Raw genomic sequence first — 17,075 nt, 5'->3', positions numbered from 1 at the left:
TTCCTCTGTAACTTTCCATCTCCCAACTGTTGTTATTGTTTCAACTTTATTTATATTATTACCCTAATATTCCTAATGTACTTTAACTTTGTTTTATATTTTATATTTTTTTCATCTCTTTGCTCTGTATTCCAGGAAGCTTCCACTGATTTTATAGCTCACTATTTCACTTCTCAGGTCTCTCCAGTCACCTCAGTAGTAAATCTATTAAACTGTTTCTTGTTTAATAGCCATCAGCTTCTGTGTCATAACTTTTTATTCCTTTTTGGTTGCTTTCACTTTATTTTTCTGTAGAAGACATTAAATCGACGATTTTAAAGTTCTTTCCAGTTTCTACTTTTCAGGTTCTACTTTTTTCTAGGTCTGAATTATAGCTCTTTATTTTGCTCAGTTTGTGTTACTCTTTCATCATTTTGATTTCCTTAGTACTTTGTAATTCTTGGTTGGAAGGTCCTCTTCAGGCAGATATTCCTTTATTATACATCCAGGAAATACATACCTGTCTTAAAAATGATGGGTCTTTGCCTTTTATATATGAGACTCCCAAAATAGGCTTTACATGATTCATATACTATTAGATTCTGATTCCATGTGGTTAATTAATTTCTGGATTTATTTAGTCAAATACATTATATAATTCTAGTTCTGCTTCGTGTATAAGAGATTCTGCTTGAGTTTGTAGGCAACAAAAACTCATTTTCTCCTCAAATTATAACATTGTAATGTTGTAGTTTGCCTTTATACATGCTTATAAGCATCCTTAAAATAAATGACAGATTCTATTACATTGACAATCCCTACCCCACCAGTCCTTTGATTACCTGACCTAACCCAGAATACTTAGTACATGTATTACTTCATTTCTAGTCTGGAAGATGCTTTCTCTTTTTTAAATTATGGTAATTTTGGTTTGATGATACTTGTTCTTTCATTTTCATGTATTCCAACTGACATCTTGGGAGGTTTGAAGAGTTATGAAGTTTGCAAAATTGATCAGAAGTCTTTTTACTATAATTTTAGAGAGCTTATTTTTCTGTATTTTAAAGTTTTATCTGTTTCCTCCATTGCTCTCTGGTTGTTCTTATAATTTCCTTCTGTGGTCACTGTGGCTAACTCAAGGGCTTCCTAATTATGATTAATTTTAATGTATTCATAGTTAGAAAGCTTTATAGGTGGGCTTTATAAAATTATGACTATAACAGTAAAAAATATTGAATTAAGTATCAAGCACTTCTTTGGTGGATAGTCAAATCAAGTATTTTGTTAAATCAAATCAAATCAAAAGACATATAAACATCTCTTTGTTTTTGGCCCTTCTTGATTATTGCCAAGTTCTCATTGATGCTCTGAATTGCTGAATTTGGAAGATAAGTGACCTTCAGCTAAATGACATGTTACTGCTTTATTTTCTCTTCACAGGACACTTGAGACATGATTACCATGAGCGAAAGGTCAGTGCATTTTCTGCTGTAGAAAAAACATGTTGGCATCTTTCCATTTTAGTTTTTATTCCAGTTATACAAAATGAAGTTTGTTTTCAAGTCATGTATGTGTGTGTGTGTGTGTGTGTGTGTGTGTGTGTAACTATATATACCTATATATAATAGTTCCTGCACTGAATTGCAGCTAAACTCATGTAAAATACAAGTTGGCTGAAATTCTCCTGAGCTAACTCAAATATTGGCTGAGATGATAATGTGTCTTCATTTGTTCACTACAAATTCAATCATAATGTGGCAATTTTGCCATTATAAAGCTATTTGCAAAGGTATTTAATGACTACAGGAATATTTAAGGACCAGCTCAAGCACTTCATTTTAGTCACCTTTTTACTGAATCGACCTCAAATGATACAGGGACCTTGAGGCCTGGTGATGAATGCTTAAGTGAAAACAGTTGAGTGCATTTGGTTCTTAAAGCAAGGAAACATTACCACTTAGTGGCATGCATTTAAATCAGTGAAGGAATAGAAATAAAAAAGTAACTATCTTCTACTTTTTTTTTTTACATTTGTGAGCAGTAATAGTCAACTATATTTCATTACTCTGTGTTAAGTTTCTTAGGATCCTTTTACAATTATAAATTAATATGATAGAACTTGGGCTCTGGAAGTGAATAGCTTACCTGGTTAAAATAATACATAAGGTGCGTTGTTTAACATGGAAGATACATGGAAGGGGAATCTCCAAGTGGAAAAAACTTGCTTTGCAGTCTCTGAGGGAGAAACTTTATCAAGTTTCTCTCCCTGCCTCCGGTGATTACATAGAATCCTTGATGCTCCTTAGTTTGTAAACTCATCACTCTAATCTCTGTCTCCATCTGCATATTGCCTTCTTCTGTGTCCCTGTGTCCTTTCTGTCTCCTCGTATAAGGAAGGATGTTATCATTGGGTTTTCGGCTAACACTAATCCAGTCTGATTTCTTATCTCAATCCTTGCCATGATTAGATCTACAAAAAACATATTTCCAAATACGGTCACATTCTGAGCTTCCTGACTGGCATGGATTTCAGGAGTGACAAGATAAAACCCAGTATACTTGCGATACTTTCTTTCCTTGCTGTTACCATCAAAATCCAACAGTAGTGTGTGTGTGCGTGTGTGTGTGTGTTTACCTAGCTATGCTGTTTTAGTGTAACTGCCTCCTTGGCCATACTGATTGGCTAATTTTGAGAGTCCAACTAGTATCTATTAGTAAGCGGACCTCTTGTAGAGATTTCAAGTTGAATCAAGAACTCCCACTCCATTGTGAATGAAGCAGTTGTAAGTAAAAACTATGGATAATCACTATCTGCTGTGTGGACTAAAAAAGCCAAGAATCAGAAAAGGGCAAAATCAAGAGAGGGAAGAAGGATTCCTATTTTGTATAAAGTCTATTATTCTAATTCTTTCCCCAAGCCTGGTAGTATCTCCTCCCTTTAAAAAAAAAAAATTGTAACGGTTGGCCACCAAATGCCACCATCTTTTGTTACAGAGAGCTCAAATGGGGTTCTCTTTTATGATCTTGAATAAGTCTGAACTTTTATAGCATTCTTGCATAGACATGGGCAAACATCTCATAAGGGAAGCTATACAATGGCCTGGTAAAGAGAAAATCAAAATGAGTGTAACTTAAAGGAAGGTGCAAACTGAAGGCAGAGTCTGGTTCATTCAGACACATGGCATCTTATTCTCGAATTCTTCTTTTTCTGGTTTTTGGGAGGTTCTGTCCTTTTGTCATTTTTTGTAAAATGGGAATTCATTCTTTGAAACCTACACCTATAAGTATCCCACAGATGGCTAGCAGAACTCTGGAGAAATTAGTACTTATTGTTTAATATAATATTTAAAGAACTTAGAAATATTAAAACAGATATGAAAATTATGTTGAACATAATTTGAATATTTGTTAATACTTTAAGTCCCCTAAAACTCTTAGTGTCTAATAATCATAACTAGAGTTCATAATTTAACAATTAGCTAACTTAGAAATTCAAATCATAAAACCGTTATTAAGTACCACATATATGCCAGCTGCTCTGCAAGGTGCAAATCTTACAGGATATAGTGAAGACAAAATTGGAAATCTTATGGAATTTGACAGTAGACAAATTATGGAACACACACAAAAAAATCTGTGCTTCAAAAATAATGATTAGGATTTTATGAACAATTAGTATTTGTCTGATACTAATTACTAATTACATAAATTACATAATTTATGTAATGAATTATGTAATTTATTTAATCACTAAGAGAATCCTAAGAAGGAAATGATTTATTTACATTTTTAATTTTAATTCTACTATGGTTAACATACAGTGTTATGTTAGTTTCAGGTATACAATACAGTGACTCAATAATTCTGTAGTACTCAGTGCTCTTAATCCCCATCATCTATTTAAGGTGATACCTTATTCCCCTTTTACTGAGAAGAAAACTAAGACATTGAGAAGTTAAGAGAATCTTCTCTATAACAAAATTGGGAAATTGTGGATAATATGAACTCAGGCAGTATTTCTCCCAGCCTGAGATTTGATTTCACATATCTGATAAGGGGTGTTGGAATGCCCAGCTAACTGTGGGTGTGATTGAGATAAGAATTCCCAGAGCAGGTAGCATTCCAATTCAGTCTTTTTTTTTTTTTTTAACAGCTTTATTCAGGTACAATTGATAAACAAAAACTACATATTTAATGTATACAATTTGATAAGTTTGAGCATATGCATATACCCATGAAACCATTCCAACTTCGTCTTCAAGGAAGGGATTTATCAAGATTAAAAACTTGAGTGAGAGTATTTTGGAGGAAATGGCAAATGCAAAGGTGCAAATAAGTGGGGAGGAAAAAAAGAAAAAAGTGAACAAAAACTGGCATATTTTGAATAACGGGAAACTGAAGAAGAAGATTTAAGCTGGCTAATTGAGCCCAATATGCACTGATTTTGGATACCAATTAAAGGACATATTTTTAAATTTTTCCATGCGTTTGTATTCCTGTTGGATTCATAAAATTTCAGTATTCTATTTAATTATTTTTCTTTTAGTTTTAGTGTATTTTTTACATTAAGTTTAACAATTCTTACTTTAACAGTTAGTTATGAAGTAAAGAATCTACTTTACTTTAATATTAATATTAAAGTAAACCTACTTTACTTTAATATTAATATTAAAGTAAATATATTATAAAGTTAATATGTGTGATACTTAATAACAGTTTTATGATTTGAATTTCTGAGTTAGCTAATTGTTAAATTATGGACTCTAGTAATGATTATTAGACACTATGATTTTTAGGGAGCTTAAAGTATTAACAAATATTCAAATTATGTTCAACATAATTTTCATATCTGTTTTAATATTACTTACTTTATTATTTACTTTATTTTAATAATGCATCAGTTCCACACACCTGGATTTTTTTACTCTCAGTGCCTAGCAGAATGTGTTTTTAATGTCTAAAAATATATTCAGTGTTCATATTTTAAGTACATATATTTTAATTGAAGTCCACTATGCATCATCATTCTACGGTACAAGTACTCTTCATAAAGTGAGCACACCCATGTAAGTAGCATCCAAATGATGAAATAGACCATTCCCAACATTCCCAAAAGTCCCTTTGAGACCTCTGTGGTCTCAAGGTAGTCATTTAAAAGGTGATCATTTTACTGACATCTTAAACTATAGATTAGTTTTGCATTTTTTTTGTACTTTATATCATTGGACTCATACATTATGTACCCTAATGTGATTTCTTTTACTCAATATTGTGTCTATAAGATTAATTCATGCCATTACTTATAGTATTGATCACTTTTAACTTATGATAGTCCCTCATTTAGCTCTCGTAGCACTAAAATATATTTATTTTAAAATTTTGTCAAGCTGTTCCATAAAATTCATTTTATCAGACAGGAGTACGTAATTCTGTTATTAATTTGGTTAAGGTACCTAGCACTGGATTACTTCATGTGTTTGGGAAGTCTGTGTTTCAGGATTATTTTGAGAGAGAGGTTTTCTAGGTTTCTTTGTCTTTCTTTTCCTAAGAATGGTATGGTTACAGGGGGCCCTTAAGTTCCCAGCTCTTTAGGTCTCCAGTCCAAACTCAATTTCTCCCATGGTGTTTCAGCACTGTGACACAACTATAAAATTGGTGGTTTTGATCTTACAAAAATGATTGTTTTATAACTTTATGCAAGTGCATGTGGTTGCGAAAATCTGTGTTTCAGTTGCTAACTGATTTTGGTCTAAGTTAATGGCATGACAGGCATGGGGGCGTTTTTATTAAATGAAACATTAACCCAAAGTAGATTTTTTAATCAAGTAAATTAAAACATAAATGATCCTTTGGTGCTGTTTTGATAAAGTGGATGAAGAAGATATAACAGTAAATAAGACCTTGTGCTTGGAGTCATCCATGTTACTTTAGTTGGCAGGAAATAATTACCAGAAGAGCTATAAAAATGCATTTAGAGCATAATACATTCTTGCATTATAGAGCCAAGAGTTTAAATACCAAACACTAAGTTGAACAGCCATTTGACCACCTGTCAGGTAAACCTCATCAATTTTTCCCATCTCCGTAACCACAAATAATTATAAATATAGAGATATTCCCTTTCTGAATTCACAAACTATATGAGGCTCTGAAATGGTATCTTGACTCAGGGGAATCAATTCTCTTAGTATTAAAAGATCATGAGGTGCCTGGGTGACTTAGTAAAACATTCAAGTCTCAGTTTTGGCCCAGGTCATGATCTCAGGGTTGTGAGATAAAGCCTGGGTCAGGCTCTGTGCCAGGAGTGGAGCCTGTTTAAGATTCTCTCTCTCCCTCTCACTCTCCCCCTCAGCCCCATCCCCTTCTTTTTCCCTCTCTCAAAATTAATTAATTAATTAAAAATAAAGATCAGAACTGAAATATTATAGGCAACGTGCCAGCCAGTTAGAGGGCCTTTCTGACTCAGCAAGTCGTTCTGAAGCTGACTTCTTTCAGAAGTTGAGCATAAAGCATGTGGTTGCTTACTAGATGGGAGCTGAAGTTAGGGTGGGCCCTGAATTAGATAGAGTTCATTTGTTCGGCTCAATTGCTTTGAAATGAATGCTCACCCATACGTTTCATGGCCATACTAGAAGTATTTTCATTATTAGAGGCTTTGTAATGAATGAGAATCACAGTAAGATTTCCCTAATCTGCTAGGATTTTTTTGTTATTATTTGCATTATACTTCTAATACAGAAGTGTATTTTACACTCAAACTTCTTACTAGAAACCATTTGAGGGACTTACAGATTTATGTTTAGAAAGAGAATTTTGTGGGTTAGCAACCAAACTCAGATACATAGGGTTTAGTCTCCATGTTCTACCTAGTCTAGTCTAAAACCTAATCAGTGTTTGCTCAATTTGAAAGATAAATACAATTATATAATGGTAGCAGTTGTGGAAATTAGAAAGTTTCTAAGACTGGAGAATTTCATGTAGGTTTTGGATATGATTTTTTTAGCATGTGATAATATGACATTAAGATATTCTAATACACTCAAACACAAGGAGCAGAATATAATAGAAGGAAAAAGGAAGTTAGCGAACGTCTTCATATAGTCAGATTATGCATGTAGCTACACAAGCAATTCAGATACAACACATCCAACATCAAATTTTCTTTTGTTTCAAATATACTTTCCTATGTTTCCCATTTCTTTTTTTTTTTTAAAGATTTTATTTATTTATTTGTCAGAGAGAGCGAGAGAGCGAGAGAGTGAGCACAGGCAGACAGAGTGGCAGGCAGAGGCAGAGGGAGAAGCAGGCTCCCTGCCAAGCAAGGAGCCCGATGTGGGACTTGATCCCAGGATGCTGGGATCATGACCTGAGCTGAAGGCAGCCACTTAACCAACTGAGCCACCCAGGCGTCCCTATGTTTCCCATTTCTAATAGAATTATCATCTATCATTCTCCAGGTGAAACATCAGAGTATTGTGAGATGTTTTCCTTTCCTTTATCTCCTCAACAAACTACCTCCTCCTGTTCATTCTTATCTTGAAGGAGCTCTCAAGTTCTTTCTTTCCCCTGTCACTATTGCTCTCTCAGATCACAACCAAATCTTTTCAGGCAGGTAAGCATCTTAGCTCCCAATGGGCCTTCCTGTTTGAGCCTCCCCTTTTTCTGTCCATCACCCACGCTGTCATCAAAAATGTTTCTAAAACCCACAATTGATCATGTAAGCCCTCAGTGGCTTCTCCGTGCCTAAGTAATGCACTTCTTCTCAGCACATGCATGATCTTTCACAATTAGACCTGAGATGCCTCTTTCAACCACATTTCCTATATTCCTTGGCAGCTCTGTTACTCCATACCAAAGTAGTACATAATCTCCTGAATTTGCCATAGTATTTCATATATGTTGATGTGTCTTTCCTCTTCTTGCATAGACCATCTGTTCTTACCATCTCAACAGACAAGCAAGCTCCTGTTCATTAAAATCACTTAGCGGCTACCATTTTTTAACATACCTCTATTATAATACTCATTATGCTGTGTTTTAGTTGTATGTTTACTTTACTTTTGCTCCCCCACTAGATTAGTAGCTATTTAAGAAAAGTCCTTTTCAAACTTTATCCTCCCTTTGTTGCCACAACCCTCAGGATTCTAGCACAGTCTCTGGTAAATTATAGATATTAATATATATTTAAATGAAAAATAATGACTAAATTTAGGAAATAAAGCAAAGATGGAGTAGAGTTCTGGTAGCAGTAGAATTTGAATGTTGAGTAGGATGACAGTTCAGTTGATTGTTAAGTGTTTAAAAGGAGAACAATTTTAGGATATTTGTGATTGCTTTTAATGTAACCATATAGTATTCTTTTAAAAGAATTCTTATATTTAATGAATATTAAGCAACAAAGTTCTTAGTGACTTTGCCTGAATGGGGCTCATACATTTGTCATTATATAAACTAAGGAGGTTTGAATGATTTTTTGCAATTAAAGATGATTTTCTCATCTAACTCAGATTATCAATTAATTATCTTAAATATAGAATTTTATTTCCTCCCTTCATAGGTACATTCTTGAGACCCTCTGTAAAATGCCTTCTGATTTCTACACGATAGGTGGCTGCATTTTCTGGAGTGTGACATATTCATCTCTTTTAAAGGCTTGTAACATACTTTTTGACCTTTGAGAGAAAATTAGTATCTGTCCCTTGTCATTCTCATGGGAACATCCAGCTATGAAAAAGTTTTTAAATATAATCAAGCACTCTTACCTAGAACAAAATAATATACTTATTTGTTGTGAATAAGAATTTTAGCAACTGTAGCTTTTATTCTACTGAGCATGTACTCTTGAACATCTCTGTTAAAAAAGTTCTCTTCACTCCTCCATGCTGACAGGCCAGTATCCTGCTGTTTTATAGTTATCTCAACAAACCACATCCTACTGCTCCATTCATTTAACCAGTAGTAATAATTTCATTGATCAATAAGAAATTATAAGCGTTACACAGGAGCATGTCATATTTTTTCCCTTTTATTTCTCTCATCCCTATTCCCTGCAACCACCAATCTATCTCTGTATCAATGAACTAGTATCTTTTTTAGATTCTACATATAAGAGGGATCATATGGTATTTGTCTTTCTCTGTCTGATTTATTTTACTTAGCATAATGCCCTTAAGGTCCATCCACGTTATCACACACAAAAAAAGATTTCACTCTTTTTTATGGCTCAGTAATATTTCACTATATATATATATATATATATATATATATATATATATATATCACAATTTCTTTATCCATTCATCCATTGATGGACACTTAGGTTGTTTCCATAGCTTGTCTATTGTTAGTAATACTGCAGAGAACATGGGGGTAGTTATATCTTTTTGAGTTATTTTCTTTTTTTTTCCCAGATGATTATCTAGATGTGGAATTGCTAGATCATGTTAGTTCTGTTTTTAAGTTGTTGAGGAACCTCCATACCCTTTTCCATGGTGGCTCCACCAATTTACATTACCACCAACAGTGCACAAGGTTCTTTTTTCTCCACATCCTTGCCAATACTTACTATTTCTTGTCTTTTTGACAGTAGCCATTCCAACAGGTGTGAGGTAATAGCTCATTATGGTTTTGATTTGTGTTTCCCTGATCATTAATGATGTTAAGCATCTTTTTATGTACCTGTTGGCCATCTCTATGTCTTCTCTGGAAAACATATATTCATATCCTCTGCTCATCTTTTAATCAAATTGTTTGTTCTTTTGCTGTTGGATTGTACGAGTTCTCTATATAATTTGGATATAAACCCTTCTCAGATGTATGATTTGCAAATATTTTCTCCTATTCAGTAGATTGCCTTTCATTTTGTTGATGGTTTCCTTTGCTGTGTAGAAGTCTTTTAGTTTTATATAGTCCCACTATGTTTGCTTTTGCTTTGTTACTTTTGCTTGGGGTGTCACATTAAGAAAAATTATTGCCAAGACATTTCAGAGTTTAAAGCCTGTTTTTTTTCTAGTAGTTTTATGGTTTCAGGTCTGACGTTCAAGTCTTTACTAGATTTTGACTTAACTTTTGTGTATTCTGTAATATAGTGGTCCAGTTTCATTCTCTTGTGTGTTGCTGTTTAGTTTTTCAGGAGCCATTTATTGAATAAACTGTCCTTTCTCCATTGTATATATATTCCTGGCTCCTGTTGCAAATTAATTGATCATATACACATGGGATTACTGTCAGGTTCCCTATTCTGTTCATTTATGTAGTTGTCTATTTTTATGCCATTACTTTGGTGTTTTAATTACTATAGCTTTGTATTATAATTTGAAGTCAGGGAGCATCATTAAATATTTTATATCTAAGACAACTCATGGTGAATTAATGCCACTCAATTGGACAAGGTTGCAAAGAAGATGATAAAAGGTAATTGTCATCATCCCTCCACCTCTTAAGCTCACTATGTCTCTAAAGAATTCATGAATGAAATTGCCAAATAAATTAAGAGGTTAATGTTCTGTATATTTAAATTAATGTGCTGAACTATATTTAGTTTTTCTCCTTTGTGTTAGAAAAGACATTGAGGCAAGCAAGCAAAGTTGGGAAATTATAAGTTTCAGTATCATAATAAAAAGATAATCACACCATGCTCTATTCCTAACCTGTGTATTTAGCTCTGTAGTAGGACATAAATGTCTGCATGATATTCATCTTTGTCATTATTTTGTAAAATGCACTTAGAGGGTAATATTTCTAGGATCTAGCCCTAAACTATAGATCTCTTAATTTTATTCATCTCATGATGTGCTTTTTAACTAAATAAATCATCAAAATTAATGAGCAGCTTTATAATTTCATGTTTATAAACAGAATTCTCATTTTCAAAGTTAAATTCTCTAGCTGTATGATTTTTTTTTCTTGTTTAATTGGTGTTAAGCAATAAAGTGGCAGTAAATTACAAATTTACATTTGAATGTTTGGGATTTTCCCCTTTTATTGCAATATCAACTTACCTTTTATGTATTTAGCATTGTATTGGTATGCACTATTTCTAGCTATGTGATTATATTCTCATGTTATTTGTGAGATACATATTTGTCTTATTAGCCAGCATGTATACTCATCTGTAGTCAAATTTTCTTTCCACTTCTTCAGTTGCATATCATATGACTGGCTTCAGTAACGTGTGTGTGTGTATATTCTATGTGCACACTTTTATATGTGCTTCATGTAAACTTTGCTTATTGGTTTTTTAAATTTTAATTAGTTTTTAAATCTTTTACTGGGAAAAATAAATCTGGGGAGAAAGCAGTTCAGCTAAATGTTCACTTGATTTTCCCCAAACTAAAAAATCTGCACCTGTGAAATTAATCATCGAGAGGCTTGATGAAATGGAACAGGACATACACACGTTTAGCCTGACTTTCTGTCCAGAGAGGTGGGTAGAAGTTATTTTATTTCTAGTTTCTGTGTTGCTGAAGAAGTCCGTCAAAGAGAAACACCATGTGCATGGAAGGCAAATCCTTCCCTTGTGAGTTCTTCTCACGTATGCCATGGAGAAGGGGTCATATAGTACTTTAATGGGTGAGCTTCTCCTCTTTCTACCCATAGGTTAGCAGATGTAGGTAGGAAGAAAGGTACGGACTATACAATTGGTTTGTCCCATTTCCAACAGAGTTTAGAGCAACACTGAACTTTTAGAGAATTGAGTAAATCCAAGATATATCAGTTTTTTTCTATTTAATTTAATCTGTCTTGGTTGGATTTTTTTCTTAATTAAATCAAAGTAGATGATAATGAAATGTAGAGGTATCCGTAAGATAGAATGAATTCACTAAGTGAAATATTCACTTGGGAAATTGAAAGCAAAATCTTCCCCTTCATGATTATGTTTTCTAAAATTAAAAGATAATTTTACAACTAAAGCAAAGTTTGAGACTGAATTTCAAAAGTATCATTTTTGAATCACTTTTATAAATTTCTCTTTATAAAAGCAAAGCAATAAAATTCAACATTTAAATATTTCATGACTACTCATTCAGATTATACTCACTACAACAAACTGACTTTGCTATTTTCTAATTTGAATTTTATACTTGTTTTCAATTGACCTTAGCTTTTCATATTGCATTTTTATATTCTCACAGTCATTCGATCCTTTTGGAACAAATTTGCCTTTAACTAAACAATAATAAGCAGCCTGAATCCATTTTTCTCTTGACTGATGACAGCTTTTGAACATTACCTTATTCCCTATTCCCCTTCTGATCCCCATATAAGCAAGCAGATTAAAAAGCCAGGATAATCTCCCTTGGTTTTAGCAGTAAGTTCAAACAACTTCTGTTAACCTTCACCCAGGTCTCACCCCTTAACTGCTATAAAAACCCAAGCCATTTTCAGATCACCCTGGGAATCTGCAGTATCTCCCCAGAAAACATGGTTTGTGAGTAATACACCTTTTCCATACACTCTTGGTACATGTTTGGCATCATCAGTCTTGATATCTGACCCAAATTTTGGATAAGGATCTATTCTGCTTCTTCAGGGTGACACAAAACAATGAATCCATCATTACTGTCAGATTCCTGTGTACCCAGTGCTATGAAGAATTATTGATAAATGGATAAAGATTCTTTTTTCTTATTCTAGACCATATAATTTTGGTCAAATATAAAATTAATTATTTAATTAATTCATACTTTAATGGGAGGGGAGATGTTTTATGTGGTTTGCAATTATACAGCTCAAACATGAATATTTTAAAAATTATTTTATTATGGTAATAACGTTTAACATGAGATCTACCCTCTTCACATATTTTTGAATATACAATACATTATTGTTGACTATAGATACAGTGTTTTACAGGAGAACTTTAGAGCTAATTTATCTTGCTTAACTGAAATTTTATGCCCATGAGTTAGTAACTTGCCATTTCTCCCTCTGCCCCCAGCCTCTGGCAACCACCTTTCCACTCTCTGATTCTGTGACTTTTACTGTTTTAGACAACTTACATGAGTGGAATTGCAGTCTGGTCTTTATGCTATTGGCTTATTTCACATAGTACAATGTCTCTGAGTTTCATTCATATTTGCATATTACAGAATTTCCTTCTTTTTAAAAGCTGATTCATTTGTATTATATGTTTATACCACATTTTTTTCTCTAAAAATTTTATTCATTTATTTGACAGAGATCACAGGTAAGCAGAGAGGCAGGCAGAGAGAGAGGGGGAAGCAGGCTCTCCACCGAGCAGAGAGCCTGATGTGGGGCTCGATCCCAGGACCCTGAGATCATGACCTGAGCCAAGGGCAGATACTTTAACCCACTGAGCCACTCAGGCCCCCCATTTATACCACATTTTTAATCTACTCTTCTATCACTGGGAGTTTAGGTTGTTTCCATTTCGTAGCTATTATGAATAGTGCTTAATATTGCTTAATATGGAGGTGCTTAATAATGCTTTTAGATCTTGATTTCAATTCTTTTGGATAAATGCCCAGAAGTAGGATTGCTGGATCATGTGGTAGTTCTATTTTTAATTTTTTTGAAGGGATTTCATACTGTTTTCAATAGTGACTGCACCATTTTGCATTCCCACCAATGGTATGTAAGTGTTTCAATTTCTCCATATCTTTGCCAAACTTGTCTTTAGTTTAGTTTTTTGATAATATTCATCCTAATACATGTGAAGTGTTAGTCTCATTGTGGTTTTGATTTGCATTTCTCTGATGATCAGTGATGTTAGGCACATTTTCATATACCCATTAGCCATTTGTATGTTTCCTTTGGAGAAATGTCTTTTCAAATCCCCCATCTAGTTTTTAATTGGGATTTTAGGGAGGGTTTTTTAAATTTATTTTTTTTTAATTTTGCATTGCAGAAGTTTTGTATATATTTTGGAGATTAATCCTTATCAGATATATGGTTAACAAGTATTTTCTCCCATTCCACAGGTTTCTTCTTCACTGTTGATTTTTTACTTTGTTCTGCAGAAGTCATTTAGTTTGATGTAGTCCCATTTGTTTATTTTGTTTTTGTTGCCTATTTCTGTAGTTATTACAGTTATTTCTGTAAAATCATTGCCAAGTCCAATGTTATGAAGCCTTTCCCCTATTTTCTAGGAGTTTTATAGTTTCAGATCTTTTGTTTAAGTTTTTAATCCATTTTTATTGGATTTATGGTATGACATAATAGCTGAACTTCATTCTTTTGCATGTTGATATCCATTTTCCCAACACCGTTTGTTGAAGAGACTATCCTTTTCTCATTGTGTTCTTTATGGCAATGAATGTGAATATTTATATACCTATCTCTAGTTTTATCTTTATAAATGCTTTGACTCTTAGCAGTCTTATCTGTGAAATGGAGATTATATCATACCCCTTAAGCGTTCTGGGAGGATTGAGTGGCCTAATATAAGTACATCACCCAGGGCAAGATTGAACATACAGAAAACACAGATGTTACTTTGCACCTCCACTCTTCCCTGCTGGCTATAAAAGATGTGTAAGATACGTTGCTTAAAATTTACTTAAGAGATAACATATATAATCATAAAATAAATATCATAACAAGATTCATACTCATATATATGTGTGTATATATACACTATATTTATATATATACATACACACATGTGTATGTATGTTTGTGTGTATATGTATGTATATATATATATATATATATATATATATATATATATACCAAAATGTGCTAAAGCTTTATATGCATAGTGGTGGAGATGAGACTCAAACATCTGCCCAGTGGAAGCAGGTTTCCGCTTACGGTGGGTTAACTCTTAGGCCTATAAATAATAATACAGGAAGACAATTCATGGATTCATTTGGCTCATTTTATGAATCTCTTGAGGAATTGAAACTCCAGCAAGTACTTTAATAAAATGAAACCAGAATTGGTAAAAGACATATGTGAGGAAAATGTGTAAATTAGCTATATTATGACTTATGTATGTCTTTGTGAGAAGGGGTAGTCTTTATGCAGTGGGAAAATACGGCTGTTGCTGTGGTATCTAGGCTCTGCCAAGGTCTTCTATCCTGAAATATCTCCCAGAGAAAGCAAAGCCTGTAAGGACAGAGAAAGTTGAAAATGTAAATCACCTCAGAAGGAGAAAACATCCATATTTAGAACAGGAATGCTTCATCCCAACCTCTTCTGACAGCTATTGTTGGAACCCTCAGGCAGGACTCAGGTTCCTGCATAGCAGCTGGAAGGGAATCCCTTGAGGGGTACAAAAGGGTGAGGACTGGTAAGGTCAGTGAAACTCAAGGAAAATGTTACAGGCTTTACATTGGGTTGTTGTTGAACTTATATATCTGTTTTATAGATTATTTATAATTCTGTGCCTTTTTAAAACTAATAAAAGAGAAAGTGTACCCTTTATTTAGCATGGATATAAACATACTTTATAATGTTTATTCACTGTAAAACAGTATTAAATTTCTTTAAATTCTAAAAACCATTTCTCTTGAGACTTTTTGTATTGATTTCTTTCTGTGGATTTCATCCTCCCATCTAAAATATAAACAGCATTATCTTCTACTTTCTTAACATTTTGTTAGAATATATTGGCTTTTTCTTCATATCTCTGTCATTTATTGAAAATAACAAGAATGTCTTTCTTTTTTCTTATTTGTCCTTCAAGAGTATAAAAAACGTAGCTGTGGCTCTTCTTAACTGATTAGTTGGAGCAATGACATTAATTAACTGGAAATGACACCTGCTGCATCAAAAATGATACCATTAATGGGCAAGGAGCTATTCAGCCCCCTCCATCATATTCCCCATCACTAACATTGCCACATAAATCTAAACCCTTTGTCCCAAATGCCCTTTGTTTGAGCTATGCCTACTATGGTGCCAACACTAGATTCTGTGCCTACTTTCTTAGTTAGTTCTCCCATTGGTCTTCAGCAAAAAAAATTAAATAATAGAGAGCCTAGGTTATTTCATTACTTTTAAAAAATAGTTGTGCATTTAGTCCATTGTTTTGGAAAGTAGCTTTAAAAAAGATGACAAGCAGAAGTACTGGAACGTTTTAAGTTCCTGTAAAAATTATAGTTAAGTAAGCTTATTTTAGCCCTTTGCTATAGAAATTTTTTTTGGTAGTTTCAAGTTTTTATTTAAATTCCAATTAGTTAACATTTAGTATAATTTTAGTTTGGGGAGTATAGAAATTCTTTATTATAATGGAAATAATTCTAAATTTTAAGATCTCATTACATGACAAACGAGTGCACCAATTAGGAATTTAGAAACCCTAGCCTTTTAAAAAGTCATAAATATCACATTTCTCTGGCATATTCCCAATTATACAAAATGAAGAAATAATCTGAAAGGAAAGAATTTTTGATGTATATCCAAAACTGTCCTGCTTGTGAAGGATGTAAAACGGTTATAAAATCTAGTTTTCAACAGCTAGTCCACTGTTATTTTATGTAAAATGACTTATATTTTACTGTAGGTGATTTTTATATGGTACATTTATCTTAGCTCTAATTTTAGCTCTAATTTATATTACCTAATATATTCCTCTATATTGACACGGCACTATCATATATTTTTTATTCATATTTTCCTTAAACTTCTTAATTATAGTGTATTCATTTCAAAGTAATTATCTGATCTTGGGCTTTTAGAAAAATATGACACACAGAAGATACATTTGCTTTATTGTAGTCACCCACCACTGCCATATGTGACTTCTGGGTCAATTTGGCAGTTTATGATATATTTTCCCACATGCACATTATTTTTTTTGTCATCTTATCTGATGGAGAAGAAAGTACACAGATGTGTATCTATTCAGAAAAAGATACACATAATCCACAGATTATAAACACAGAATTGAAATTAAGATTCCATATAGAATACAGATGCAGATTTCTTTTTCCCATGATGACTAGATATAATAAGATATGTCAGCAAAAGTAAGATTATTCTAGGATTCTTTTCTAGAGGCAACTCTTGATAGTTCTTCCTAACTTTCTGTCTGTTCTAGTTTTTAACTTACATCTTCAACATCTAATTATTTAGTTTTTAAATAAGGTCTGTTCTACCATTGAGTCAGCTGTGCTTCCTCAAAATTA

At 33.1% G+C, this 17,075-nt stretch overlaps 1 long non-coding RNA gene across 1 annotated transcript; it reads left to right on the top strand.

The window, feature by feature from the left end:
• Positions 1–1,315: 1,315 nt before the first annotated feature.
• On the top strand, positions 1,316–12,403 carry LOC125109727 (uncharacterized). The gene is made up of 3 exons (XR_007130360.1): positions 1,316–1,451; positions 11,431–11,550; positions 12,325–12,403. It is a non-coding gene; the product is annotated as an uncharacterized LOC125109727 (long non-coding RNA).
• The last annotated feature ends 4,672 nt before the right edge of the window (positions 12,404–17,075 follow it).

Source organism: Lutra lutra, chromosome 9, assembly GCF_902655055.1.
Source record: "Lutra lutra chromosome 9, mLutLut1.2, whole genome shotgun sequence".
In the NCBI taxonomy this organism is placed as follows: Eukaryota; Metazoa; Chordata; class Mammalia; order Carnivora; family Mustelidae; genus Lutra; species Lutra lutra.
Note: the sequence above shows the minus strand (reverse complement) of the source record. Positions and strands in the feature narration are given on the sequence as shown.